General features: G+C 44.2%; 89 pseudogenes; all 89 read left to right on the top strand.

The window, feature by feature from the left end:
- The first annotated feature begins 70 nt into the window (after window positions 1-70).
- On the top strand, window positions 71-190 carry LOC146745165 (5S ribosomal RNA; annotated as a pseudogene).
- Window positions 191-286: 96 nt separating this feature from the next.
- On the top strand, window positions 287-406 carry LOC146745164 (5S ribosomal RNA; annotated as a pseudogene).
- A 96-nt stretch (window positions 407-502) lies between these two features.
- Window positions 503-622, top strand: LOC146745163 (5S ribosomal RNA; annotated as a pseudogene).
- Window positions 623-718: 96 nt separating this feature from the next.
- LOC146745162 (5S ribosomal RNA) lies at window positions 719-838 on the top strand (annotated as a pseudogene).
- A 96-nt stretch (window positions 839-934) lies between these two features.
- On the top strand, window positions 935-1,054 carry LOC146745161 (5S ribosomal RNA; annotated as a pseudogene).
- A 96-nt stretch (window positions 1,055-1,150) lies between these two features.
- LOC146745160 (5S ribosomal RNA) lies at window positions 1,151-1,270 on the top strand (annotated as a pseudogene).
- Window positions 1,271-1,366: 96 nt separating this feature from the next.
- On the top strand, window positions 1,367-1,486 carry LOC146745159 (5S ribosomal RNA; annotated as a pseudogene).
- Window positions 1,487-1,798: 312 nt separating this feature from the next.
- On the top strand, window positions 1,799-1,918 carry LOC146745158 (5S ribosomal RNA; annotated as a pseudogene).
- A 96-nt stretch (window positions 1,919-2,014) lies between these two features.
- LOC146745157 (5S ribosomal RNA) lies at window positions 2,015-2,134 on the top strand (annotated as a pseudogene).
- A 526-nt stretch (window positions 2,135-2,660) lies between these two features.
- Window positions 2,661-2,780, top strand: LOC146745156 (5S ribosomal RNA; annotated as a pseudogene).
- Window positions 2,781-2,876: 96 nt separating this feature from the next.
- On the top strand, window positions 2,877-2,996 carry LOC146745155 (5S ribosomal RNA; annotated as a pseudogene).
- Window positions 2,997-3,092: 96 nt separating this feature from the next.
- LOC146745154 (5S ribosomal RNA) lies at window positions 3,093-3,212 on the top strand (annotated as a pseudogene).
- A 96-nt stretch (window positions 3,213-3,308) lies between these two features.
- On the top strand, window positions 3,309-3,428 carry LOC146745153 (5S ribosomal RNA; annotated as a pseudogene).
- A 96-nt stretch (window positions 3,429-3,524) lies between these two features.
- LOC146745152 (5S ribosomal RNA) lies at window positions 3,525-3,643 on the top strand (annotated as a pseudogene).
- A 96-nt stretch (window positions 3,644-3,739) lies between these two features.
- LOC146745151 (5S ribosomal RNA) lies at window positions 3,740-3,859 on the top strand (annotated as a pseudogene).
- Window positions 3,860-3,955: 96 nt separating this feature from the next.
- LOC146745150 (5S ribosomal RNA) lies at window positions 3,956-4,075 on the top strand (annotated as a pseudogene).
- Window positions 4,076-4,171: 96 nt separating this feature from the next.
- On the top strand, window positions 4,172-4,291 carry LOC146745149 (5S ribosomal RNA; annotated as a pseudogene).
- Window positions 4,292-4,387: 96 nt separating this feature from the next.
- LOC146745148 (5S ribosomal RNA) lies at window positions 4,388-4,507 on the top strand (annotated as a pseudogene).
- Window positions 4,508-4,819: 312 nt separating this feature from the next.
- LOC146745147 (5S ribosomal RNA) lies at window positions 4,820-4,939 on the top strand (annotated as a pseudogene).
- Window positions 4,940-5,035: 96 nt separating this feature from the next.
- Window positions 5,036-5,155, top strand: LOC146745146 (5S ribosomal RNA; annotated as a pseudogene).
- Window positions 5,156-5,251: 96 nt separating this feature from the next.
- LOC146745145 (5S ribosomal RNA) lies at window positions 5,252-5,371 on the top strand (annotated as a pseudogene).
- A 96-nt stretch (window positions 5,372-5,467) lies between these two features.
- On the top strand, window positions 5,468-5,587 carry LOC146745144 (5S ribosomal RNA; annotated as a pseudogene).
- A 96-nt stretch (window positions 5,588-5,683) lies between these two features.
- LOC146745143 (5S ribosomal RNA) lies at window positions 5,684-5,803 on the top strand (annotated as a pseudogene).
- A 96-nt stretch (window positions 5,804-5,899) lies between these two features.
- Window positions 5,900-6,019, top strand: LOC146745142 (5S ribosomal RNA; annotated as a pseudogene).
- A 96-nt stretch (window positions 6,020-6,115) lies between these two features.
- On the top strand, window positions 6,116-6,235 carry LOC146745141 (5S ribosomal RNA; annotated as a pseudogene).
- A 95-nt stretch (window positions 6,236-6,330) lies between these two features.
- Window positions 6,331-6,450, top strand: LOC146745140 (5S ribosomal RNA; annotated as a pseudogene).
- A 97-nt stretch (window positions 6,451-6,547) lies between these two features.
- LOC146745139 (5S ribosomal RNA) lies at window positions 6,548-6,667 on the top strand (annotated as a pseudogene).
- Window positions 6,668-7,193: 526 nt separating this feature from the next.
- On the top strand, window positions 7,194-7,313 carry LOC146745138 (5S ribosomal RNA; annotated as a pseudogene).
- A 96-nt stretch (window positions 7,314-7,409) lies between these two features.
- On the top strand, window positions 7,410-7,529 carry LOC146745137 (5S ribosomal RNA; annotated as a pseudogene).
- A 96-nt stretch (window positions 7,530-7,625) lies between these two features.
- Window positions 7,626-7,745, top strand: LOC146745136 (5S ribosomal RNA; annotated as a pseudogene).
- A 96-nt stretch (window positions 7,746-7,841) lies between these two features.
- LOC146745135 (5S ribosomal RNA) lies at window positions 7,842-7,961 on the top strand (annotated as a pseudogene).
- A 96-nt stretch (window positions 7,962-8,057) lies between these two features.
- LOC146745134 (5S ribosomal RNA) lies at window positions 8,058-8,177 on the top strand (annotated as a pseudogene).
- A 96-nt stretch (window positions 8,178-8,273) lies between these two features.
- LOC146745133 (5S ribosomal RNA) lies at window positions 8,274-8,393 on the top strand (annotated as a pseudogene).
- Window positions 8,394-8,489: 96 nt separating this feature from the next.
- Window positions 8,490-8,609, top strand: LOC146745132 (5S ribosomal RNA; annotated as a pseudogene).
- A 312-nt stretch (window positions 8,610-8,921) lies between these two features.
- On the top strand, window positions 8,922-9,040 carry LOC146745131 (5S ribosomal RNA; annotated as a pseudogene).
- Window positions 9,041-9,136: 96 nt separating this feature from the next.
- On the top strand, window positions 9,137-9,256 carry LOC146745130 (5S ribosomal RNA; annotated as a pseudogene).
- A 96-nt stretch (window positions 9,257-9,352) lies between these two features.
- On the top strand, window positions 9,353-9,472 carry LOC146745129 (5S ribosomal RNA; annotated as a pseudogene).
- Window positions 9,473-9,568: 96 nt separating this feature from the next.
- LOC146745128 (5S ribosomal RNA) lies at window positions 9,569-9,688 on the top strand (annotated as a pseudogene).
- Window positions 9,689-9,784: 96 nt separating this feature from the next.
- LOC146745127 (5S ribosomal RNA) lies at window positions 9,785-9,904 on the top strand (annotated as a pseudogene).
- A 312-nt stretch (window positions 9,905-10,216) lies between these two features.
- Window positions 10,217-10,336, top strand: LOC146745126 (5S ribosomal RNA; annotated as a pseudogene).
- Window positions 10,337-10,432: 96 nt separating this feature from the next.
- On the top strand, window positions 10,433-10,552 carry LOC146745125 (5S ribosomal RNA; annotated as a pseudogene).
- A 96-nt stretch (window positions 10,553-10,648) lies between these two features.
- LOC146745124 (5S ribosomal RNA) lies at window positions 10,649-10,768 on the top strand (annotated as a pseudogene).
- Window positions 10,769-10,864: 96 nt separating this feature from the next.
- On the top strand, window positions 10,865-10,984 carry LOC146745123 (5S ribosomal RNA; annotated as a pseudogene).
- A 96-nt stretch (window positions 10,985-11,080) lies between these two features.
- Window positions 11,081-11,200, top strand: LOC146745122 (5S ribosomal RNA; annotated as a pseudogene).
- Window positions 11,201-11,296: 96 nt separating this feature from the next.
- LOC146745121 (5S ribosomal RNA) lies at window positions 11,297-11,416 on the top strand (annotated as a pseudogene).
- Window positions 11,417-11,512: 96 nt separating this feature from the next.
- LOC146745120 (5S ribosomal RNA) lies at window positions 11,513-11,632 on the top strand (annotated as a pseudogene).
- A 95-nt stretch (window positions 11,633-11,727) lies between these two features.
- Window positions 11,728-11,847, top strand: LOC146745119 (5S ribosomal RNA; annotated as a pseudogene).
- A 97-nt stretch (window positions 11,848-11,944) lies between these two features.
- On the top strand, window positions 11,945-12,064 carry LOC146745118 (5S ribosomal RNA; annotated as a pseudogene).
- Window positions 12,065-12,590: 526 nt separating this feature from the next.
- On the top strand, window positions 12,591-12,710 carry LOC146745117 (5S ribosomal RNA; annotated as a pseudogene).
- Window positions 12,711-12,806: 96 nt separating this feature from the next.
- LOC146745116 (5S ribosomal RNA) lies at window positions 12,807-12,926 on the top strand (annotated as a pseudogene).
- Window positions 12,927-13,022: 96 nt separating this feature from the next.
- On the top strand, window positions 13,023-13,142 carry LOC146745115 (5S ribosomal RNA; annotated as a pseudogene).
- A 96-nt stretch (window positions 13,143-13,238) lies between these two features.
- LOC146745114 (5S ribosomal RNA) lies at window positions 13,239-13,358 on the top strand (annotated as a pseudogene).
- A 96-nt stretch (window positions 13,359-13,454) lies between these two features.
- Window positions 13,455-13,574, top strand: LOC146745113 (5S ribosomal RNA; annotated as a pseudogene).
- Window positions 13,575-13,670: 96 nt separating this feature from the next.
- LOC146745112 (5S ribosomal RNA) lies at window positions 13,671-13,790 on the top strand (annotated as a pseudogene).
- Window positions 13,791-13,886: 96 nt separating this feature from the next.
- Window positions 13,887-14,006, top strand: LOC146745111 (5S ribosomal RNA; annotated as a pseudogene).
- Window positions 14,007-14,318: 312 nt separating this feature from the next.
- On the top strand, window positions 14,319-14,438 carry LOC146745110 (5S ribosomal RNA; annotated as a pseudogene).
- A 96-nt stretch (window positions 14,439-14,534) lies between these two features.
- LOC146745109 (5S ribosomal RNA) lies at window positions 14,535-14,654 on the top strand (annotated as a pseudogene).
- Window positions 14,655-15,180: 526 nt separating this feature from the next.
- LOC146745108 (5S ribosomal RNA) lies at window positions 15,181-15,300 on the top strand (annotated as a pseudogene).
- Window positions 15,301-15,396: 96 nt separating this feature from the next.
- LOC146745107 (5S ribosomal RNA) lies at window positions 15,397-15,516 on the top strand (annotated as a pseudogene).
- Window positions 15,517-15,612: 96 nt separating this feature from the next.
- On the top strand, window positions 15,613-15,732 carry LOC146745106 (5S ribosomal RNA; annotated as a pseudogene).
- Window positions 15,733-15,828: 96 nt separating this feature from the next.
- LOC146745105 (5S ribosomal RNA) lies at window positions 15,829-15,948 on the top strand (annotated as a pseudogene).
- Window positions 15,949-16,044: 96 nt separating this feature from the next.
- On the top strand, window positions 16,045-16,163 carry LOC146745104 (5S ribosomal RNA; annotated as a pseudogene).
- Window positions 16,164-16,259: 96 nt separating this feature from the next.
- On the top strand, window positions 16,260-16,379 carry LOC146745103 (5S ribosomal RNA; annotated as a pseudogene).
- A 96-nt stretch (window positions 16,380-16,475) lies between these two features.
- Window positions 16,476-16,595, top strand: LOC146745102 (5S ribosomal RNA; annotated as a pseudogene).
- Window positions 16,596-16,691: 96 nt separating this feature from the next.
- Window positions 16,692-16,811, top strand: LOC146745101 (5S ribosomal RNA; annotated as a pseudogene).
- Window positions 16,812-16,905: 94 nt separating this feature from the next.
- Window positions 16,906-17,025, top strand: LOC146745100 (5S ribosomal RNA; annotated as a pseudogene).
- Window positions 17,026-17,122: 97 nt separating this feature from the next.
- Window positions 17,123-17,242, top strand: LOC146745099 (5S ribosomal RNA; annotated as a pseudogene).
- Window positions 17,243-17,338: 96 nt separating this feature from the next.
- On the top strand, window positions 17,339-17,458 carry LOC146745098 (5S ribosomal RNA; annotated as a pseudogene).
- A 96-nt stretch (window positions 17,459-17,554) lies between these two features.
- Window positions 17,555-17,674, top strand: LOC146745097 (5S ribosomal RNA; annotated as a pseudogene).
- A 96-nt stretch (window positions 17,675-17,770) lies between these two features.
- LOC146745096 (5S ribosomal RNA) lies at window positions 17,771-17,890 on the top strand (annotated as a pseudogene).
- A 96-nt stretch (window positions 17,891-17,986) lies between these two features.
- LOC146745095 (5S ribosomal RNA) lies at window positions 17,987-18,106 on the top strand (annotated as a pseudogene).
- Window positions 18,107-18,202: 96 nt separating this feature from the next.
- Window positions 18,203-18,322, top strand: LOC146745094 (5S ribosomal RNA; annotated as a pseudogene).
- Window positions 18,323-18,418: 96 nt separating this feature from the next.
- On the top strand, window positions 18,419-18,538 carry LOC146745093 (5S ribosomal RNA; annotated as a pseudogene).
- Window positions 18,539-18,634: 96 nt separating this feature from the next.
- On the top strand, window positions 18,635-18,754 carry LOC146745092 (5S ribosomal RNA; annotated as a pseudogene).
- Window positions 18,755-18,850: 96 nt separating this feature from the next.
- LOC146745091 (5S ribosomal RNA) lies at window positions 18,851-18,970 on the top strand (annotated as a pseudogene).
- Window positions 18,971-19,066: 96 nt separating this feature from the next.
- LOC146745090 (5S ribosomal RNA) lies at window positions 19,067-19,186 on the top strand (annotated as a pseudogene).
- Window positions 19,187-19,498: 312 nt separating this feature from the next.
- LOC146745089 (5S ribosomal RNA) lies at window positions 19,499-19,618 on the top strand (annotated as a pseudogene).
- Window positions 19,619-19,713: 95 nt separating this feature from the next.
- On the top strand, window positions 19,714-19,833 carry LOC146745088 (5S ribosomal RNA; annotated as a pseudogene).
- A 96-nt stretch (window positions 19,834-19,929) lies between these two features.
- On the top strand, window positions 19,930-20,049 carry LOC146745087 (5S ribosomal RNA; annotated as a pseudogene).
- A 96-nt stretch (window positions 20,050-20,145) lies between these two features.
- LOC146745086 (5S ribosomal RNA) lies at window positions 20,146-20,265 on the top strand (annotated as a pseudogene).
- A 311-nt stretch (window positions 20,266-20,576) lies between these two features.
- LOC146745085 (5S ribosomal RNA) lies at window positions 20,577-20,696 on the top strand (annotated as a pseudogene).
- A 96-nt stretch (window positions 20,697-20,792) lies between these two features.
- On the top strand, window positions 20,793-20,912 carry LOC146745084 (5S ribosomal RNA; annotated as a pseudogene).
- Window positions 20,913-21,007: 95 nt separating this feature from the next.
- Window positions 21,008-21,127, top strand: LOC146745083 (5S ribosomal RNA; annotated as a pseudogene).
- A 96-nt stretch (window positions 21,128-21,223) lies between these two features.
- On the top strand, window positions 21,224-21,343 carry LOC146745082 (5S ribosomal RNA; annotated as a pseudogene).
- A 96-nt stretch (window positions 21,344-21,439) lies between these two features.
- LOC146745081 (5S ribosomal RNA) lies at window positions 21,440-21,559 on the top strand (annotated as a pseudogene).
- A 94-nt stretch (window positions 21,560-21,653) lies between these two features.
- Window positions 21,654-21,773, top strand: LOC146745080 (5S ribosomal RNA; annotated as a pseudogene).
- Window positions 21,774-21,870: 97 nt separating this feature from the next.
- On the top strand, window positions 21,871-21,990 carry LOC146745079 (5S ribosomal RNA; annotated as a pseudogene).
- Window positions 21,991-22,086: 96 nt separating this feature from the next.
- LOC146745078 (5S ribosomal RNA) lies at window positions 22,087-22,206 on the top strand (annotated as a pseudogene).
- Window positions 22,207-22,302: 96 nt separating this feature from the next.
- Window positions 22,303-22,421, top strand: LOC146745077 (5S ribosomal RNA; annotated as a pseudogene).
- The last annotated feature ends 27 nt before the right edge of the window (window positions 22,422-22,448 follow it).

Raw genomic sequence — 22,448 nt, 5'->3', positions numbered from 1 at the left:
TACTAACATTTTCCCGGGATTTTTTGCCTAGCCGAAGTATTAAGTTACATCCAATTCCAACGAATATTCAGCCTACTGCAAAACCATTGCAGAATACACCCGTTCTCGTCCGATCACTGAAGTTAAGCTGCATCGGGCGTGGTTAGTACTTGGATGTGAGACCGGCTGGGAATACCACGTGCAGTACGCTCTTCAACATTTTTATTCCACCGTACATACCAACTTTTTCCCGGGATTTGTTGCCTAGCCGATACATTAATTGAAATCCAATTCTGACAAATATTCAGCCTACTGCCAAACCATTGCAGAATACACCAGTTCTCGTCCGATCACTGAAGCTAAGCCGATGCGGGCGTGGTTAGTACTTGCACGGGAGACCGGCTGGGAATACCTCGTGCAGTAGGCTCATCAACATTTTTATTCCACATTACATGCTAACTTTTTCCCATGATTTTTTGCCTAGACGAAGCATTAAATGACATACAATTAGGACGAATATTCAGCCTACTGCCAAACCATTGCCGAATACACCAGTTCTCGTCCGATCACTGAAGTTAAGCTGCATCGGGTGTGGTTAGTACTTACATGGGAGACCGGCTGGGAATACTACGTGCATTAGGCTCATCAACATTTTTATTCCACCGTACATACTAACATTTTCCCGGGATTGTTTGCATAGCCGAAGCATTAAACGACATACAATTCGGACGAACATTCAGCCTACTGCCAAGCCATTGCAAAATACACCAGTTCTCGTCCGATCACTGAAGTTAAGCTGCATCGAGCGTGGTTACTACTTGCATGGGAGACCAGCTGGGAATACCACGTGCATTAGGCTCATCAACATTTTTATTCCACCGTACATACTAACTTTTTCCCGGGATTTTTTGTCTAGCCGAAGTATTAAGTTACATCCAATTCCGACGAATATTCAGCCTACTGCCAAACCATTGCAGAATACACCCGTTCTCGTCTGATCACTGAAGTTAAGCTGCATCGGGCGTGGTTAGTACTTGGATGTGAGACCGGCTGGGAATACCACGTGCAGTACGCTCATCAACATTTTTATTCCACCGTACATACCAACGTTTTTCCGGGATTTGTTGCCTAGCCGAAGTATTAAATTACATCCAATTCCGAAGAATATTCAGTCTACTGCCAAACCATTGCAAATTACACCAGTTCTCGTCCGATCACTGAAGTTAAGCTGCATCGGGCGTGGTTAGTACTTGCATGGGAGACCTGCTGGGAATACCACGTGCAGTAGGCTTATCAATATTTTTATTCCACCGTACATGCTATCTTTTTCCCGTGAATTTTTGCCTAGCTGAAGCATTAATTGAAATCCAATTCCGACAAATAATCAGCCTACTGCCAAACCATTGCAGAATACACCAGTTCTCGTCTGATCACTGAAGCTAAGCCGCATAGGGCGTGGTTAGTACTTGCACGGGAGACCGGCTGGGAATACCTCGTGCAGTAGGCTCATCAACATTTTTATTCCACATTACATGCTAACTTTTTCCCATGATTTTTTGCCTAGACGAAGCATTAAATGACATACAATTAGGACGAATATTCAGCCTACTGCCAAGCCATTGCAAAATACACCAGTTCTCGTCCCATCACTGAAGTTAAGCTGCATCGAGCGTGGTTAGTACTTGCATGGGAGACCGGCTGGGAATACCACGTGCATTAGGCTCATCAACATTTTTATTCCACCGTACATACTAACTTTTTCCCGGGATTGTTTGCCTAGCCGAAGTATTAAGTTACATCCAATTCCGACGAATATTCAGCCTACTGCCAAACCATTGCAGAATACACCCGTTCTCGTCCGATCACTGAAGTTAAGCTGCATCGGGCGTGGTTAGTACTTGGATGTGAGACCGGCTGGGAATACCACGTGCAGTACGCTCATCAACATTTTTATTCCACCGTACATACCAACTTTTTCCCGGGATTTGTTGCCTAGCCGAAGTATTAAATTACATCCAATTCCGATGAATATTCAGCCTACTGCCAAACCATTTCAGAATGCACCATTTCTCGTCCGATCAATGAAGTTAAGCTGCATCGGGCGTGGCTAGTACTAGCATGAGAGACCTGCTGGGAATACCACGTGCAGTAGGCTTATCAACATTTTTATTCCACCATACATACTAATTTTTCCCATGATTTTTTGCCTAGCAGAAGCATTTAATGACATCCAATTCCGACGATTATTCAGCCTACTGCCAAACCATTGCAGAATACACAAGTTCTCGTCCGATCACTGAAGTTAAGCTGCATCCGGCGTGGTTAGTACTTGCATGGAGACCGGCTGGGAAAACTACGTGCATTAGGCTCATCAACATTTTTATTCCACCGTACATACTAACATTTTCCCGGGATTGTTTGCATAGCCGAAGCATTAAACGACATACAATTCGGACGAACATTCAGCCTACTGCCAAGCCATTGCAAAATACACCAGTTCTCGTCCGATCACTGAAGTTAAGCTGCATCGAGTGTGGTTAGTACTTGCATGGGAGACGGGATGGGAATACCACGTGCATTAGGCTCATCAACATTTTTATTCCACTGTACATACTAACATTTTACCGGGATTTTTTGCCTAGCCGAAGTATTAAGTTACATCCAATTCCGACGAATAGTCAGCCTACTGCCAAACCATTGCAGAATACTCCCGTTCTCGTCCGATCACTGAAGTTAAGCTGCATCGGGCGTGGTTAGTACTTGGATGTGAGACCGGCTGGGAATACCACGTGCAGTACGCTCTTCAACATTTTTATTCCACCGTAAATACCAACTTTTTCCCGGGATTTGTTGCCTAGCCGATACCTTAATTGAAATCCAATTCTGACAAATATTCAGCCTACTGCCAAACCATTGCAGAATACACCAGTTCTCGTCCGATCACTGAAGCTAAGCCGATGTGGGCGTGGTTAGTACTTGCACGGGAGACCGGCTGGGAATACCTCGTGCAGTAGGCTCATCAACATTTTTATTCCACATTACATGCTAACTTTTTCCCATGATTTTTTGCCTAGACGAAGCATTAAATGACACACAATTAGGACAGTTATTCAGCCTACTGCCAAACCATTGCAGAATACACCAGTTCTCGTCCGATCACTGAAGTTAAGCTGCATCGGGTGTGGTTAGTACTTACATGGGAGACCGGCTGGGAATACTACGTGCATTAGGCTCATCAACATTTTTATTCCACCGTACATACTAACATTTTCCCGGGATTGTTTGTATAGCCGAAGCATTAAACGACATACAATTCGGACGAACATTCAGCCTACTGCCAAGCCATTGCAAAATACACCAGTTCTCGTCCGATCACTGAAGTTAAGCTGCATCGAGCGTGGTTACTACTTGCATGGGAGACCAGCTGGGAATACCACGTGCATTAGGCTCATCAACATTTTTATTCCACCGTACATACTAACTTTTTCCCGGGATTTTTTGTCTAGCCGAAGTATTAAGTTACATCCAATTCCGACGAATATTCAGCCTACTGCCAAACCATTGCAGAATACACCCGTTCTCGTCTGATCACTGAAGTTAAGCTGCATCGGGCGTGGTTAGTACTTGGATGTGAGACCGGCTGGAATACCACGTGCAGTACGCTCATCAACATTTTTATTCCACCGTACATACCAACGTTTTTCCGGGATTTGTTGCCTAGCCGAAGTATTAAGTTACATCCAATTCCGACGAATATTCAGCCTACTGCCAAACCATTGCAGAATACACCCGTTCTCGTCTGATCACTGAAGTTAAGCTGCATCGGGCGTGGTTAGTACTTGCACGGGAGACCGGCTGGGAATACCTCGTGCAGTAGGCTCATCAACATTTTTATTCCACATTACATGCTAACTTTTTCCCATGATTTTTTGCCTAGACGAAGCATTAAATGACATACAATTAGGATGAATATTCAGCCTACTGCCAAACCATTGCAGAATACACCAGTTCTCGTCCGATCACTGAAGTTAAGCTGCATCGGGCGTGTTTAGTACTTGCATGGGAGACCGGCAGGGAATACCACGTGCAGTAGGCTGATGAACATTTTTATTCCATCGTACATACTAACATTTTTCCATGATTTTTTGCCTAGCCGAAGCATTAAATGACATCCAATTTCGACGAATATTCAGCCTACTGCCAAACCAAAGCAGAGTACACCAGTTCACGTCCGATTACTGAAGTTAATCTGCATCGGGCATGGTTAGTACTTGCATGGGAGACCGGCTGGGAATACCACGTGCAGTAGGCTTATCAACAATTTTATTTCACCGTACATACCAACTTTTTCCCGGGATTTGTTACCTAGCCGTAGTATTAAATTACATACAATTCGGACGAATATTCAGCCTACTGCCAAACCATTGCAGAATACACCAGTTCTCGTCTGATCACTGAAGTTAAGATGCATCTGGCGTGGTTAGTACTTGCATGGGAGACCGGCTGGGAATACTACGTGCATTAGGCTCATCAACATTTTTATTCCACCGTACATACTAACATTTTCCCGGGATTGTTTGCATAGCCGAAGCATTAAACGACATACAATTCGGACGAACATTCAGCCTTCTGCCAAGCCATTGCAAAATACACCAGTTCTCGTCCAATCACTGAAGTTAAGCTGCATCGGGCGTGGTTAGTACTTGGATGTGAGACCGGCTGGGAATACCACGTGCAGTACGCTCATCAACATTTTTATTCCACCGTACATACTAAATTTTTCCCGGGATTTTTTGCCTAGCCGAAGTATTAAGTTACATCCAATTCCGACGAATATTCAGCCTACTGCCAAACCATTGCAGAATACACCCGTTCTCGTCCGATCACTGAAGTTAAGCTGCATCGGGCGTGGTTAGTACTTGGATGTGAGACCGGCTGGGAATACCACGTGCAGTACACTCATTAACATTTTTATTCCACCGTACATACCAACTTTTTCCCAGGATTTGTTCCCTAGCCGAAGTATTAAATTACATCCAATTTCGACTAATATTCAGTCTACTGCCAAACCATTGCACATTACACCAGTTCTCGTCCGATCACTGAAGTTAAACTGCATCGGGTGTGGTTAGTACATGCATGGGAGACCTGCTGGGAATACCACGTGCAGTAGGCTTATCAATATTTTTATTCCACCGTACATGCTATCTTTTTCCCGTGATTTTTTGCCTAGCCGAAGTATTAATTGAAATCCAATTCTGACAAATGTTCAGCCTACTGCCAAACTATTGCAGAATACACCAGTTCTCGTCTGATCACTGAAGCTAAGCCGCATCGGGCGTGGTTAGTACTTGCACGGGAGACCGGCTGGGAATACCTCGTGCAGTAGGCTCATCAACATTTTTATTCCACATTACATGCTAAGTTTTTCCCATGATTTTTTGCCTAGACGAAGCATTAAATGACATACAATTAGGACGAATATTCAGCCTACTGCCAAGCCATTGCAAAATACACCAGTTCTCGTCCGATCACTGAAGTTAAGCTGCATCGAGCGTGGTTAGTACTTGCATGGGAGACCGGCTGGGAATACCACGTGCATTAGGCTCATCAACATTTTTATTCCACCGTACATACTAACTTTTTCCCGGGATTTTTTGCCTAGCCGAAGTATTAAGTTACATCCAATTCCGACGAATATTCAGCCTACTGCCAAACCATTGCAGAATACACCCGTTCTCGTCCGATCACTGAAGTTAAGCTGCATCGGGCGTGGTTAGTACTTGGATGTGAGACCGGCTGGGAATACCACGTGCAGTACGCTCATCAACATTTTTATTCCACCGTACATACCAACTTTTTCCCGGGATTTGTTGCCTAGCCGAAGTATTAAATTACATCCAATTCCGACGAATATTCAGTCTACTGCCAAACCATTGCAAATTACACCAGTTCTCGTCCGATCACTGAAGCTAAGCCACATCGGGCGTGGTTAGTACTTGCACGGGAGACCGGCAGGGAATACCTCGTGCAGTAGGCTCATCAACATTTTTATTCCACATTACATGCTAACTTTTTCCCATGATTTTTTGCCTAGACGAAGCATTAAATGACATACAATTAGGATGAATATTCAGCCTACTGCCAAACCATTGCAGAATACACCAGTTCTCGTCCGATCACTGAAGTAAAGCTGCATCTGGCGTGGTTAGTACTTGCATGGGAGACCGGCTGGGAATACCACGTGCATTAGGCTCATCAACATTTTTATACAACCGTACGTACTAACTTTTCCTGGGATTTTTTGCCTAGCCGAAGTATTAAATTACATCCAATTCCGACGAATATTCAGCCTACTGCCAAACCATTGCAGAATACACCCGTTCTCGTCCAATCACTGAAGTTAAGCTGCATCGGGCGTGGTTAGTACTTGGATGTGAGACCGGCTGGGAATACCACGTGCAGTACGCTCATCAACATTTTTATTCCACATTACTTACTAACTTTTTCCCCGAGATTTTTTGCTTAGCCGAAGCATTAAATGACATCCAATTCCGATGAATATTCAGCCTACTGCCAAACCATTTCAGAATACACCATTTCTCGTCCGATCAATGAAGTTAAGCTGCATCGGGCGTGGCTAGTACTAGCATGAGAGACCTGCTGGGAATACCACGTGCAGTAGGCTTATCAACATTTTTATTCCACCATACATACTAAATTTTCCCATGATTTTTTGCCTAGCAGAAGCATTTAATGACATCCAATTCCGACGACTATTCAGCCTACTGCCAAACCATTGCAGAATACACAAGTTCTCGTCCGATCACTGAAGTTAAGCTGCATCCGGCGTGGTTAGTACTTGCATGGAGACCGGCTGGGAAAACTACGTGCATTAGGCTCATCAACATTTTTATTCCACCGTACATACTAACATTTTCCCGGGATTGTTTGCATAGCCGAAGCATTAAACGACATACAATTCGGACGAACATTCAGCCTACTGCCAAGCCATTGCAAAATACACCAGTTCTCGTCCGATCACTGAAGTTAAGCTGCATCGAGTGTGGTTACTACTTGCATGGGAGACCGGATGGGAATACCACGTGCATTAGGCTCATCAACATTTTTATTCCACTGTACATACTAACATTTTCCCGGGATTTTTTGCCTAGCCGAAGTATTAAGTTACATCCAATTCCGACGAATATTCAGCCTACTGCAAAACCATTGCAGAATACACCCGTTCTCGTCCGATCACTGAAGTTAAGCTGCATCGGGCGTGGTTAGTACTTGGATGTGAGACCGGCTGGGAATACCACGTGCAGTACGCTCTTCAACATTTTTATTCCACCGTACATACCAACTTTTTCCCGGGATTTGTTGCCTAGCCGATACATTAATTGAAATCCAATTCTGACAAATATTCAGCCTACTGCCAAACCATTGCAGAATACACCAGTTCTCGTCCGATCACTGAAGCTAAGCCGATGCGGGCGTGGTTAGTACTTGCACGGGAGACCGGCTGGGAATACCTCGTGCAGTAGGCTCATCAACATTTTTATTCCACATTACATGCTAACTTTTTCCCATGATTTTTTGCCTAGACGAAGCATTAAATGACATACAATTAGGACGAATATTCAGCCTACTGCCAAACCATTGCCGAATACACCAGTTCTCGTCCGATCACTGAAGTTAAGCTGCATCGGGTGTGGTTAGTACTTACATGGGAGACCGGCTGGGAATACTACGTGCATTAGGCTCATCAACATTTTTATTCCACCGTACATACTAACATTTTCCCGGGATTGTTTGCATAGCCGAAGCATTAAACGACATACAATTCGGACGAACATTCAGCCTACTGCCAAGCCATTGCAAAATACACCAGTTCTCGTCCGATCACTGAAGTTAAGCTGCATCGAGCGTGGTTACTACTTGCATGGGAGACCAGCTGGGAATACCACGTGCATTAGGCTCATCAACATTTTTATTCCACCGTACATACTAACTTTTTCCCGGGATTTTTTGTCTAGCCGAAGTATTAAGTTACATCCAATTCCGACGAATATTCAGCCTACTGCCAAACCATTGCAGAATACACCCGTTCTCGTCTGATCACTGAAGTTAAGCTGCATCGGGCGTGGTTAGTACTTGGATGTGAGACCGGCTGGGAATACCACGTGCAGTACGCTCATCAACATTTTTATTCCACCGTACATACCAACGTTTTTCCGGGATTTGTTGCCTAGCCGAAGTATTAAATTACATCCAATTCCGAAGAATATTCAGTCTACTGCCAAACCATTGCAAATTACACCAGTTCTAGTCCGATCACTGAAGTTAAGCTGCATCGGGCGTGGTTAGTACTTGCATGGGAGACCTGCTGGGAATACCACGTGCAGTAGGCTTATCAATATTTTTATTCCACCGTACATGCTATCTTTTTCCCGTGAATTTTTGCCTAGCTGAAGCATTAATTGAAATCCAATTCCGACAAATAATCAGCCTACTGCCAAACCATTGCAGAATACACCAGTTCTCGTCTGATCACTGAAGCTAAGCCGCATAGGGCGTGGTTAGTACTTGCACGGGAGACCGGCTGGGAATACCTCGTGCAGTAGGCTCATCAACATTTTTATTCCACATTACATGCTAACTTTTTCCCATGATTTTTTGCCTAGACGAAGCATTAAATGACATACAATTAGGACGAATATTCAGCCTACTGCCAAGCCATTGCAAAATACACCAGTTCTCGTCCCATCACTGAAGTTAAGCTGCATCGAGCGTGGTTAGTACTTGCATGGGAGACCGGCTGGGAATACCACGTGCATTAGGCTCATCAACATTTTTATTCCACCGTACATACTAACTTTTTCCCGGGATTGTTTGCCTAGCCGAAGTATTAAGTTACATCCAATTCCGACGAATATTCAGCCTACTGCCAAACCATTGCAGAATACACCCGTTCTCGTCCGATCACTGAAGTTAAGCTGCATCGGGCGTGGTTAGTACTTGGATGTGAGACCGGCTGGAATACCACGTGCAGTACGCTCATCAACATTTTTATTCCACCGTACATACCAACGTTTTTCCGGGATTTGTTGCCTAGCCGAAGTATTAAGTTACATCCAATTCCGACGAATATTCAGCCTACTGCCAAACCATTGCAGAATACACCCGTTCTCGTCTGATCACTGAAGTTAAGCTGCATCGGGCGTGGTTAGTACTTGCACGGGAGACCGGCTGGGAATACCTCGTGCAGTAGGCTCATCAACATTTTTATTCCACATTACATGCTAACTTTTTCCCATGATTTTTTGCCTAGACGAAGCATTAAATGACATACAATTAGGATGAATATTCAGCCTACTGCCAAACCATTGCAGAATACACCAGTTCTCGTCCGATCACTGAAGTTAAGCTGCATCGGGCGTGTTTAGTACTTGCATGGGAGACCGGCAGGGAATACCACGTGCAGTAGGCTGATGACCATTTTTATTCCATCGTACATACTAACATTTTTCCATGATTTTTTGCCTAGCCGAAGCATTAAATGACATCCAATTTCGACGAATATTCAGCCTACTGCCAAACCAAAGCAGAGTACACCAGTTCACGTCCGATTACTGAAGTTAATCTGCATCGGGCATGGTTAGTACTTGCATGGGAGACCGGCTGGGAATACCACGTGCAGTAGGCTTATCAACAATTTTATTTCACCGTACATACCAACTTTTTCCCGGGATTTGTTACCTAGCCGTAGTATTAAATTACATACAATTCGGACGAATATTCAGCCTACTGCCAAACCATTGCAGAATACACCAGTTCTCGTCTGATCACTGAAGTTAAGATGCATCTGGCGTGGTTAGTACTTGCATGGGAGACCGGCTGGGAATACTACGTGCATTAGGCTCATCAACATTTTTATTCCACCGTACATACTAACATTTTCCCGGGATTGTTTGCATAGCCGAAGCATTAAACGACATACAATTCGGACGAACATTCAGCCTTCTGCCAAGCCATTGCAAAATACACCAGTTCTCGTCCAATCACTGAAGTTAAGCTGCATCGGGCGTGGTTAGTACTTGGATGTGAGACCGGCTGGGAATACCACGTGCAGTACGCTCATCAACATTTTTATTCCACCGTACATACTAAATTTTTCCCGGGATTTTTTGCCTAGCCGAAGTATTAAGTTACATCCAATTCCGACGAATATTCAGCCTACTGCCAAACCATTGCAGAATACACCCGTTCTCGTCCGATCACTGAAGTTAAGCTGCATCGGGCGTGGTTAGTACTTGGATGTGAGACCGGCTGGGAATACCACGTGCAGTACACTCATTAACATTTTTATTCCACCGTACATACCAACTTTTTCCCAGGATTTGTTCCCTAGCCGAAGTATTAAATTACATCCAATTTCGACTAATATTCAGTCTACTGCCAAACCATTGCACATTACACCAGTTCTCGTCCGATCACTGAAGTTAAACTGCATCGGGTGTGGTTAGTACATGCATGGGAGACCTGCTGGGAATACCACGTGCAGTAGGCTTATCAATATTTTTATTCCACCGTACATGCTATCTTTTTCCCGTGATTTTTTGCCTAGCCGAAGTATTAATTGAAATCCAATTCTGACAAATGTTCAGCCTACTGCCAAACTATTGCAGAATACACCAGTTCTCGTCTGATCACTGAAGCTAAGCCGCATCGGGCGTGGTTAGTACTTGCACGGGAGACCGGCTGGGAATACCTCGTGCAGTAGGCTCATCAACATTTTTATTCCACATTACATGCTAAGTTTTTCCCATGATTTTTTGCCTAGACGAAGCATTAAATGACATACAATTAGGACGAATATTCAGCCTACTGCCAAGCCATTGCAAAATACACCAGTTCTCGTCCGATCACTGAAGTTAAGCTGCATCGAGCGTGGTTAGTACTTGCATGGGAGACCGGCTGGGAATACCACGTGCATTAGGCTCATCAACATTTTTATTCCACCGTACATACTAACTTTTTCCCGGGATTTTTTGCCTAGCCGAAGTATTAAGTTACATCCAATTCCGACGAATATTCAGCCTACTGCCAAACCATTGCAGAATACACCCGTTCTCGTCCGATCACTGAAGTTAAGCTGCATCGGGCGTGGTTAGTACTTGGATGTGAGACCGGCTGGGAATACCACGTGCAGTACGCTCATCAACATTTTTATTCCACCGTACATACCAACTTTTTCCCGGGATTTGTTGCCTAGCCGAAGTATTAAATTACATCCAATTCCGACGAATATTCAGTCTACTGCCAAACCATTGCAAATTACACCAGTTCTCGTCCGATCACTGAAGCTAAGCCACATCGGGCGTGGTTAGTACTTGCACGGGAGACCGGCAGGGAATACCTCGTGCAGTAGGCTCATCAACATTTTTATTCCACATTACATGCTAACTTTTTCCCATGATTTTTTGCCTAGACGAAGCATTAAATGACATACAATTAGGATGAATATTCAGCCTACTGCCAAACCATTGCAGAATACACCAGTTCTCGTCCGATCACTGAAGTAAAGCTGCATCTGGCGTGGTTAGTACTTGCATGGGAGACCGGCTGGGAATACCACGTGCATTAGGCTCATCAACATTTTTATACAACCGTACGTACTAACTTTTCCTGGGATTTTTTGCCTAGCCGAAGTATTAAATTACATCCAATTCCGACGAATATTCAGCCTACTGCCAAACCATTGCAGAATACACCCGTTCTCGTCCAATCACTGAAGTTAAGCTGCATCGGGCGTGGTTAGTACTTGGATGTGAGACCGGCTGGGAATACCACGTGCAGTACGCTCATCAACATTTTTATTCCACATTACTTACTAACTTTTTCCCCGAGATTTTTTGCTTAGCCGAAGCATTAAATGACATCCAATTCCGATGAATATTCAGCCTACTGCCAAACCATTTCAGAATACACCATTTCTCGTCCGATCAATGAAGTTAAGCTGCATCGGGCGTGGCTAGTACTAGCATGAGAGACCTGCTGGGAATACCACGTGCAGTAGGCTTATCAACATTTTTATTCCACCATACATACTAAATTTTCCCATGATTTTTTGCCTAGCAGAAGCATTTAATGACATCCAATTCCGACGACTATTCAGCCTACTGCCAAACCATTGCAGAATACACAAGTTCTCGTCCGATCACTGAAGTTAAGCTGCATCCGGCGTGGTTAGTACTTGCATGGAGACCGGCTGGGAAAACTACGTGCATTAGGCTCATCAACATTTTTATTCCACCGTACATACTAACATTTTCCCGGGATTGTTTGCATAGCCGAAGCATTAAACGACATACAATTCGGACGAACATTCAGCCTACTGCCAAGCCATTGCAAAATACACCAGTTCTCGTCCGATCACTGAAGTTAAGCTGCATCGAGTGTGGTTACTACTTGCATGGGAGACCGGATGGGAATACCACGTGCATTAGGCTCATCAACATTTTTATTCCACTGTACATACTAACATTTTCCCGGGATTTTTTGCCTAGCCGAAGTATTAAGTTACATCCAATTCCGACGAATATTCAGCCTACTGCAAAACCATTGCAGAATACACCCGTTCTCGTCCGATCACTGAAGTTAAGCTGCATCGGGCGTGGTTAGTACTTGGATGTGAGACCGGCTGGGAATACCACGTGCAGTACGCTCTTCAACATTTTTATTCCACCGTACATACCAACTTTTTCCCGGGATTTGTTGCCTAGCCGATACATTAATTGAAATCCAATTCTGACAAATATTCAGCCTACTGCCAAACCATTGCAGAATACACCAGTTCTCGTCCGATCACTGAAGCTAAGCCGATGCGGGCGTGGTTAGTACTTGCACGGGAGACCGGCTGGGAATACCTCGTGCAGTAGGCTCATCAACATTTTTATTCCACATTACATGCTAACTTTTTCCCATGATTTTTTGCCTAGACGAAGCATTAAATGACATACAATTAGGACGAATATTCAGCCTACTGCCAAACCATTGCCGAATACACCAGTTCTCGTCCGATCACTGAAGTTAAGCTGCATCGGGTGTGGTTAGTACTTACATGGGAGACCGGCTGGGAATACTACGTGCATTAGGCTCATCAACATTTTTATTCCACCGTACATACTAACATTTTCCCGGGATTGTTTGCATAGCCGAAGCATTAAACGACATACAATTCGGACGAACATTCAGCCTACTGCCAAGCCATTGCAAAATACACCAGTTCTCGTCCGATCACTGAAGTTAAGCTGCATCGAGCGTGGTTACTACTTGCATGGGAGACCAGCTGGGAATACCACGTGCATTAGGCTCATCAACATTTTTATTCCACCGTACATACTAACTTTTTCCCGGGATTTTTTGTCTAGCCGAAGTATTAAGTTACATCCAATTCCGACGAATATTCAGCCTACTGCCAAACCATTGCAGAATACACCCGTTCTCGTCTGATCACTGAAGTTAAGCTGCATCGGGCGTGGTTAGTACTTGGATGTGAGACCGGCTGGGAATACCACGTGCAGTACGCTCATCAACATTTTTATTCCACCGTACATACCAACGTTTTTCCGGGATTTGTTGCCTAGCCGAAGTATTAAATTACATCCAATTCCGAAGAATATTCAGTCTACTGCCAAACCATTGCAAATTACACCAGTTCTAGTCCGATCACTGAAGTTAAGCTGCATCGGGCGTGGTTAGTACTTGCATGGGAGACCTGCTGGGAATACCACGTGCAGTAGGCTTATCAATATTTTTATTCCACCGTACATGCTATCTTTTTCCCGTGAATTTTTGCCTAGCTGAAGCATTAATTGAAATCCAATTCCGACAAATAATCAGCCTACTGCCAAACCATTGCAGAATACACCAGTTCTCGTCTGATCACTGAAGCTAAGCCGCATAGGGCGTGGTTAGTACTTGCACGGGAGACCGGCTGGGAATACCTCGTGCAGTAGGCTCATCAACATTTTTATTCCACATTACATGCTAACTTTTTCCCATGATTTTTTGCCTAGACGAAGCATTAAATGACATACAATTAGGACGAATATTCAGCCTACTGCCAAGCCATTGCAAAATACACCAGTTCTCGTCCCATCACTGAAGTTAAGCTGCATCGAGCGTGGTTAGTACTTGCATGGGAGACCGGCTGGGAATACCACGTGCATTAGGCTCATCAACATTTTTATTCCACCGTACATACTAACTTTTTCCCGGGATTGTTTGCCTAGCCGAAGTATTAAGTTACATCCAATTCCGACGAATATTCAGCCTACTGCCAAACCATTGCAGAATACACCCGTTCTCGTCCGATCACTGAAGTTAAGCTGCATCGGGCGTGGTTAGTACTTGGATGTGAGACCGGCTGGGAATACCACGTGCAGTACGCTCATCAACATTTTTATTCCACCGTACATACCAACTTTTTCCCGGGATTTGTTGCCTAGCCAAAGTATTAAATTACATCCAATTCCGATGAATATTCAGCCTACTGCCAAACCATTTCAGAATGCACCATTTCTCGTCCGATCAATGAAGTTAAGCTGCATCGGGCGTGGCTAGTACTAGCATGAGAGACCTGCTGGGAATACCACGTGCAGTAGGCTTATCAACATTTTTATTCCACCATACATACTAATTTTTCCCATGATTTTTTGCCTAGCAGAAGCATTTAATGACATCCAATTCCGACGATTATTCAGCCTACTGCCAAACCATTGCAGAATACACAAGTTCTCGTCCGATCACTGAAGTTAAGCTGCATCCGGCGTGGTTAGTACTTGCATGGAGACCGGCTGGGAAAACTACGTGCATTAGGCTCATCAACATTTTTATTCCACCGTACATACTAACATTTTCCCGGGATTGTTTGCATAGCCGAAGCATTAAACGACATACAATTCGGACGAACATTCAGCCTACTGCCAAGCCATTGCAAAATACACCAGTTCTCGTCCGATCACTGAAGTTAAGCTGCATCGAGTGTGGTTAGTACTTGCATGGGAGACGGGATGGGAATACCACGTGCATTAGGCTCATCAACATTTTTATTCCACTGTACATACTAACATTTTCCCGGGATTTTTTGCCTAGCCGAAGTATTAAGTTACATCCAATTCCGACGAATATTCAGCCTACTGCCAAACCATTGCAGAATACTCCCGTTCTCGTCCGATCACTGAAGTTAAGCTGCATCGGGCGTGGTTAGTACTTGGATGTGAGACCGGCTGGGAATACCACGTGCAGTACGCTCTTCAACATTTTTATTCCACCGTAAATACCAACTTTTTCCCGGGATTTGTTGCCTAGCCGATACCTTAATTGAAATCCAATTCTGACAAATATTCAGCCTACTGCCAAACCATTGCAGAATACACCAGTTCTCGTCCGATCACTGAAGCTAAGCCGATGTGGGCGTGGTTAGTACTTGCACGGGAGACCGGCTGGGAATACCTCGTGCAGTAGGCTCATCAACATTTTTATTCCACATTACATGCTAACTTTTTCCCATGATTTTTTGCCTAGACGAAGCATTAAATGACACACAATTAGGACGAATATTCAGCCTACTGCCAAACCATTGCAGAATACACCAGTTCTCGTCCGATCACTGAAGTTAAGCTGCATCGGGTGTGGTTAGTACTTACATGGGAGACCGGCTGGGAATACTACGTGCATTAGGCTCATCAACATTTTTATTCCACCGTACATACTAACATTTTCCCGGGATTGTTTGTATAGCCGAAGCATTAAACGACATACAATTCGGACGAACATTCAGCCTACTGCCAAGCCATTGCAAAATACACCAGTTCTCGTCCGATCACTGAAGTTAAGCTGCATCGAGCGTGGTTACTACTTGCATGGGAGACCAGCTGGGAATACCACGTGCATTAGGCTCATCAACATTTTTATTCCACCGTACATACTAACTTTTTCCCGGGATTTTTTGTCTAGCCGAAGTATTAAGTTACATCCAATTCCGACGAATATTCAGCCTACTGCCAAACCATTGCAGAATACACCCGTTCTCGTCTGATCACTGAAGTTAAGCTGCATCGGGCGTGGTTAGTACTTGGATGTGAGACCGGCTGGAATACCACGTGCAGTACGCTCATCAACATTTTTATTCCACCGTACATACCAACGTTTTTCCGGGATTTGTTGCCTAGCCGAAGTATTAAGTTACATCCAATTCCGACGAATATTCAGCCTACTGCCAAACCATTGCAGAATACACCCGTTCTCGTCTGATCACTGAAGTTAAGCTGCATCGGGCGTGGTTAGTACTTGCACGGGAGACCGGCTGGGAATACCTCGTGCAGTAGGCTCATCAACATTTTTATTCCACATTACATGCTAACTTTTTCCCATGATTTTTTGCCTAGACGAAGCATTAAATGACATACAATTAGGATGAATATTCAGCCTACTGCCAAACCATTGCAGAATACACCAGTTCTCGTCCGATCACTGAAGTTAAGCTGCATCGGGCGTGGTTAGTACTTGCATGGGAGACCGGCTGGGAATACCACGTGCAGTAGGATGGTGAACATTTTTAGTCCACATTACATACTAACTTTTTCCCATGATTTTTTGCCTAGACGAAGCATTAAATGACATCCAATTGCGACGAATATTCAGCCTACTGCCAAACCAATGCAGAATACACCAGTTCTCGTCTGATCATTGAAGTTAATCTGCATAGGGCATGGTTAGTACTTGCATGGGAGACCGGCTGGGAATACCACGTGCAGTAGGCTTATCAACATTTTTATTCCACCGTACATACCATATTTCCCGGGATTTGTTGCCTAGCCGAAGTATTAAATTACATCCAATTCCGACGAATATTCAGCCTACTGCCAAACCATTGCAGAATACACCAGTTCTCGTCCGATCGCTGAAGTTAAGCTGCATCGGGCGTGGTTAGTACTTGCGTGGGAGACCGGCTGGGAATACCACCTGCAGTAGGCTAATGAACATTTTTATTCCACCGTACATACTAACGTTTTTTCCATGATTTTTTGCATAGCCGAAGCATTAAATGACATCTAATTGCTAAGAATATTCAGCCTACTGCCAAACCATTGCAGAATACACCAGTTCTCGTCCGATCACTGAAGTTAAGCTGCATCGGGCGTGGTTAGTACTTGGATGTGAGACAGGCTGGGAATACCACGTGCAGTACGCAAATCAACATTTTTATTCCACCGTACATACTAACTTTTTCCCGGGATTTTTTGCCTAGCCGAAGTATTAAGTTACATCCAATTCCGACGAATATTCAGCCTACTGCCAAACCATTGCAGAATACACCCGTTCTCGTCCGATCACTGAAGTTAACCTGCATCGGGCGTGGTTAGTAATTGCATGGGAGACCGGCTGGGAATACCACGTGCAGTAGGCTTATCAACATTTTTATTCCACCGTACATACCAACTTTTTCCCGGGATTTGTTGCCTAGCCGAAGTATTAAATTACATCCAATTTCGACGAATATTCAGCCTACTGCCAAACCATTGCAGAATACACCAGTTCTCGTCCGATCACTGAAGCAAAGCCGCATCGGGCGTGGTTAGTACTTGCACGGGAGTCCGGCTGGGAATACCTCGTGCAGTAGGCTCATCAACATTTTTATTCCACATTACATGCTAACTTTTTCCCATGATTTTTTGCCTAGACGAAGCATTAAATGACATACAATTAGGATGAACATTCAGCCTACTGCCAAACCTTTGCAGAATACACCAGTTCTCGTCCGATCACTGAAGTTAAGCTGCATCGGGCGTGGTTAGTACTTGGATGTGAGACAGGCTGGGAATACCACGTGCAGTACGCTAATCAACATTTTTATTCCACCGTACATACTAACTTTTTCCCGGGATTTTTTGCCTAGCCGAAGTATTAAGTTACATCCAATTCCGACGAATATTCAGCCAACTGCCAAACCATTGCAGAATACACCCGTTCTCGTCCGATCACTGAAGTTAAGCTGCATCGGGCGTGGTTAGTACTTGGATGTGAGACCGGGTGGGAATACCACGTGCAGTACGCTCATCAAGATTTTTATTCCACCGTACATGCTATCTTTTTCCCGTGATTTTTTGCCTAGCCGAAGCATTAATTGAAATCCAATTCTGACAAATATTCAGCCTACTGCCAAACCATTGCAGAATACACCAGTTCTCGTCCGATCACTGAAGCTAAGCCGCATCGGGCGTGGTTAGTACTTGCACGGGAGACCGGCTGGGAATACCTCGTGCAGTAGGCTCATCAATATTTTTATTCCACATTACATGCTAACTTTTTCCCATGATTTTTTGCCTAGACGAAGCATTAAATGACATACAATTAGGACGAATATTCAGCCTACTGCCAAACCATTGCAGAATACACCACTTCTCGTCCGATCACTGAAGTTAAGCTGCATCGGGTGTGGTTAGTACTTGCATGGGAGACCGGCTGGGAATACTACGTGCATTAGGCTCATCAACATTTTTATTCCACCGTACATACTAAATTTTTCCCGGGATTGTTTGCATAGCCGAAGCATTAAACGACATACAATTCGGACGAACATTCAGCCTACTGCCAAGCCATTGCAAAATACACCAGTTCTCGTCCGATCACTGAAGTTAAGCTGCATCGAGCGTTGTTAGTACTTGCATGGGAGACCGGCTGGGAATACCACGTGCATTAGGCTCATCATAATTTTTATTCCACCGTTCATACTAACTTTTTCCCGGGATTTTTTGCCTATCCGAAGTATTAAGTTACATCCAATTCCGACGAATATTCAGCCTACTGCCAAACCATTGCAAATTACACCAGTTCTCGTCCGATCACTGAAGTTAAGCTGCATCGGGCGTGGTTAGTACTTCCATGGGAGACCTGCTGGGAATACCACGTGCAGTAGGCTTATCAATATTTTTATTCCACCGTACATGCTATCTTTTTCCCGTGATTTTTTGCCTAGCCGAAGCATTAATTGAAATCCAATTCTGACAAATATTCAGCCTACTGCCAAACCATTGCAGAATACACCAGTTCTCGTCCGATCACTGAAGTTAAGCTGCATCGGGTGTGGTTAGTACTTGCATGGGAGACCGGCTGGGAATACTACGTGCATTCGGCTCATCAACATTTTTATTCCACCATACATACTAAATTTTTCCCGGGATTGTTTGCATAGCCAAAGCATTAAACGACATACAATTCGGATGAATATTCAGTCTACTGCCAAACCATTGCAAATTACACCAGTTCTCGTCCGATCACGGAAGCTAAGCCGCATCGGGCGTGGTTAGTACTTGCACTAGAGACCGGTGGGGAATACCTCGTGCAGTAGGCTCATCAACATTTTTATTCCACATTACATGCTAACTTTTTCCAATGATTTTATGCCTAGACGAAGCATTAAATGACATACAATTCGGTCGAATATTCAGCCTACTGCCTAACCATTGCAGAATACACCAGTTCTCGTCTGATCACTGAAGTTAAGCTGCATCTGGCGTGGTTAGTACTTGCATGGGAGACCGGCTGGGAATACCACGTGCATTAGGCTCATCAACATTTTTATACCACCATACGTACTAACTTTTCCCGGGATTTTTTGCCTAGCCGAAGCATTAAGTTACATCCAATTCCGACGAATATTCAGCCTACTGCCAAACCATTGCAGAATACACCCGTTCTCGTCCTATCACTGAAGTTAAGCTGCATCGGGCGTGGTTAGTACTTGCATTGGAGACCTGCTGGGAATACCACGTGCTGTAGGCTTATCAATATTTTTATTCCACCGTACATGCTATCTTTTTCCCGTGAATTTATGCCTAGCAAAAGCATTAATTGAAATCCAATTCCGACAAATAATCAGCCTACTGCCAAACCATTGCAGAATACACCAGTAATCGTCCGATCACTGAAGCTAAGCCGCATCGGGCGTGGTTAGTACTTGCACGGGAGACTGGCTGGGAATACCTCGTGCAGTAGGCTCATCAACATTTTTATTCCACATTACATGCTAACTTTTTCCCATGATTTTTTGCCTAGACAAAGCATTAAATGACATACAATTAGGATGAATATTCAGCCTACTGCCAAACCATTGCAGAATACACCAGTTCTCGTCCGATCACTGAAGTTAAGCTGCATCTGGCGTGGTTAGTACTTGCATGGGAGACTGGCTGGGAATACCACGTGCATTAGGCTCATCAACATTTTTATACCACCGTACGTACTAACTTTTCCTGGGATTTTTTGCCTAGCCGAAGTATTAAATTACATCCAATTCCGACGAATATTCAGTCTACTGCCAAACCATTGCAGAGTACACCAGTTCTCGTCCGATCACTGATGTTAAGCTGCATCGGGCGTGGTTAGTACTTGCACGGGAGACCTGCTGGGATTAAAAAGTGCAGTAGGTTTATCAACATTTTTATTCAACCATACATACCACTTTTTTCCCTTGATTTTTTGCCTAGCCGAATCATTAATTGAAATCCAATTCCGACAAATATTCAGCCTACTGCCAAACCATTGCAGAATACACCAGTAATCGTCCGATCACTGAAGCTAAGCCGCATCGGGCGTGGTTAGTACTTGCACGGGAGACTGGCTGGGAATACCTCGTGCAGTAGGCTCATCAACATTTTTATTCCACATTACATGCTAACTTTTTCCCATGATTTTTTGCCTAGACAAAGCATTAAATGACATACAATTAGGATGAATATTCAGCCTACTGCCAAACCATTGCAGAATACACCAGTTCTCGTCCGATCACTGAAGTTAAGCTGCATCTGGCGTGGTTAGTACTTGCATGGGAGACTGGCTGGGAATACCACGTGCATTAGGCTCATCAACATTTTTATACCACCGTACGTACTAACTTTTCCTGGGATTTTTTGCCTAGCCGAAGTATTAAATTACATCCAATTCCGACGAATATTCAGCCTACTGCCAAACCATTGTAGAATACACCCGTTCTCGTCCAATCACTGAAGTTAAGCTGCATCGGGCGTGGTTAGTACTTGGATGTGAGACCGGCTGGGAATACCTCGTGCAGTAGGCTCATCAACATTTTTATTCCACATTACATGCTAACTTTTTCCCATGATTTTTTGCCTAGACGAAGCATTAAATGACATACAATTAGGATGAATATTCAGCCTACTGCCAAACCATTGCAGAATACACCAGTTCTCGTCCGATCACTGAAGTTAAGCTGCATCGGGCGTGGTTAGTACTTGCATGGGAGACCGGCTGGGAATACCACGTGCAGTAGGATGGTGAACATTTTTAGTCCACATTACATACTAACTTTTTCCCATGATTTTTTGCCTAGACGAAGCATTAAATGACATCCAATTGCGACGAATATTCAGCCTACTGCCAAACCAATGCAGAATACACCAGTTCTCGTCTGATCATTGAAGTTAATCTGCATAGGGCATGGTTAGTACTTGCATGGGAGACCGGCTGGGAATACCACGTGCAGTAGGCTTATCAACATTTTTATTCCACCGTACATACCATATTTCCCGGGATTTGTTGCCTAGCCGAAGTATTAAATTACATCCAATTCCGACGAATATTCAGCCTACTGCCAAACCATTGCAGAATACACCAGTTCTCGTCCGATCGCTGAAGTTAAGCTGCATCGGGCGTGGTTAGTACTTGCGTGGGAGACCGGCTGGGAATACCACCTGCAGTAGGCTAATGAACATTTTTATTCCACCGTACATACTAACGTTTTTTCCATGATTTTTTGCATAGCCGAAGCATTAAATGACATCTAATTGCTAAGAATATTCAGCCTACTGCCAAACCATTGCAGAATACACCAGTTCTCGTCCGATCACTGAAGTTAAGCTGCATCGGGCGTGGTTAGTACTTGGATGTGAGACAGGCTGGGAATACCACGTGCAGTACGCTAATCAACATTTTTATTCCACCGTACATACTAACTTTTTCCCGGGATTTTTTGCCTAGGCGAAGTATTAAGTTACATCCAATTCCGACGAATATTCAGCCTACTGCCAAACCATTGCAGAATACACCCGTTCTTGTCCGATCACTGAAGTTAAGCTGCATCGGGCGTGGTTAGTACTAGCATGAGAGACCTGCTGGGAATACCACGTGCAGTAGGCTTATCAACATTTTTATTCCACCGTACATACTAACATTTTCCCGGGATTGTTTGCATAGCCGAAGCATTAAACGACATACAATTCGGACGAATATTCAGCCTACTGCCAAACCATTGCAGAATACACCAGTTCTCGTCCGATCACTGAAGTTAAGCTGCATCCGGCGTGGTTAGTACTTGCATGGAGACCGGCTGGGAAAACTACGTGCATTAGGATCATCAACATTTTTATTCCACCGTACAT

Source organism: Saccoglossus kowalevskii, chromosome 5 (genome assembly GCF_978046115.1).
Source record: "Saccoglossus kowalevskii chromosome 5, keSacKowa6.1, whole genome shotgun sequence".
In the NCBI taxonomy this organism is placed as follows: domain Eukaryota; kingdom Metazoa; phylum Hemichordata; class Enteropneusta; family Harrimaniidae; genus Saccoglossus; species Saccoglossus kowalevskii.
This window is presented reverse-complemented; position numbering and strand designations above follow the sequence as displayed.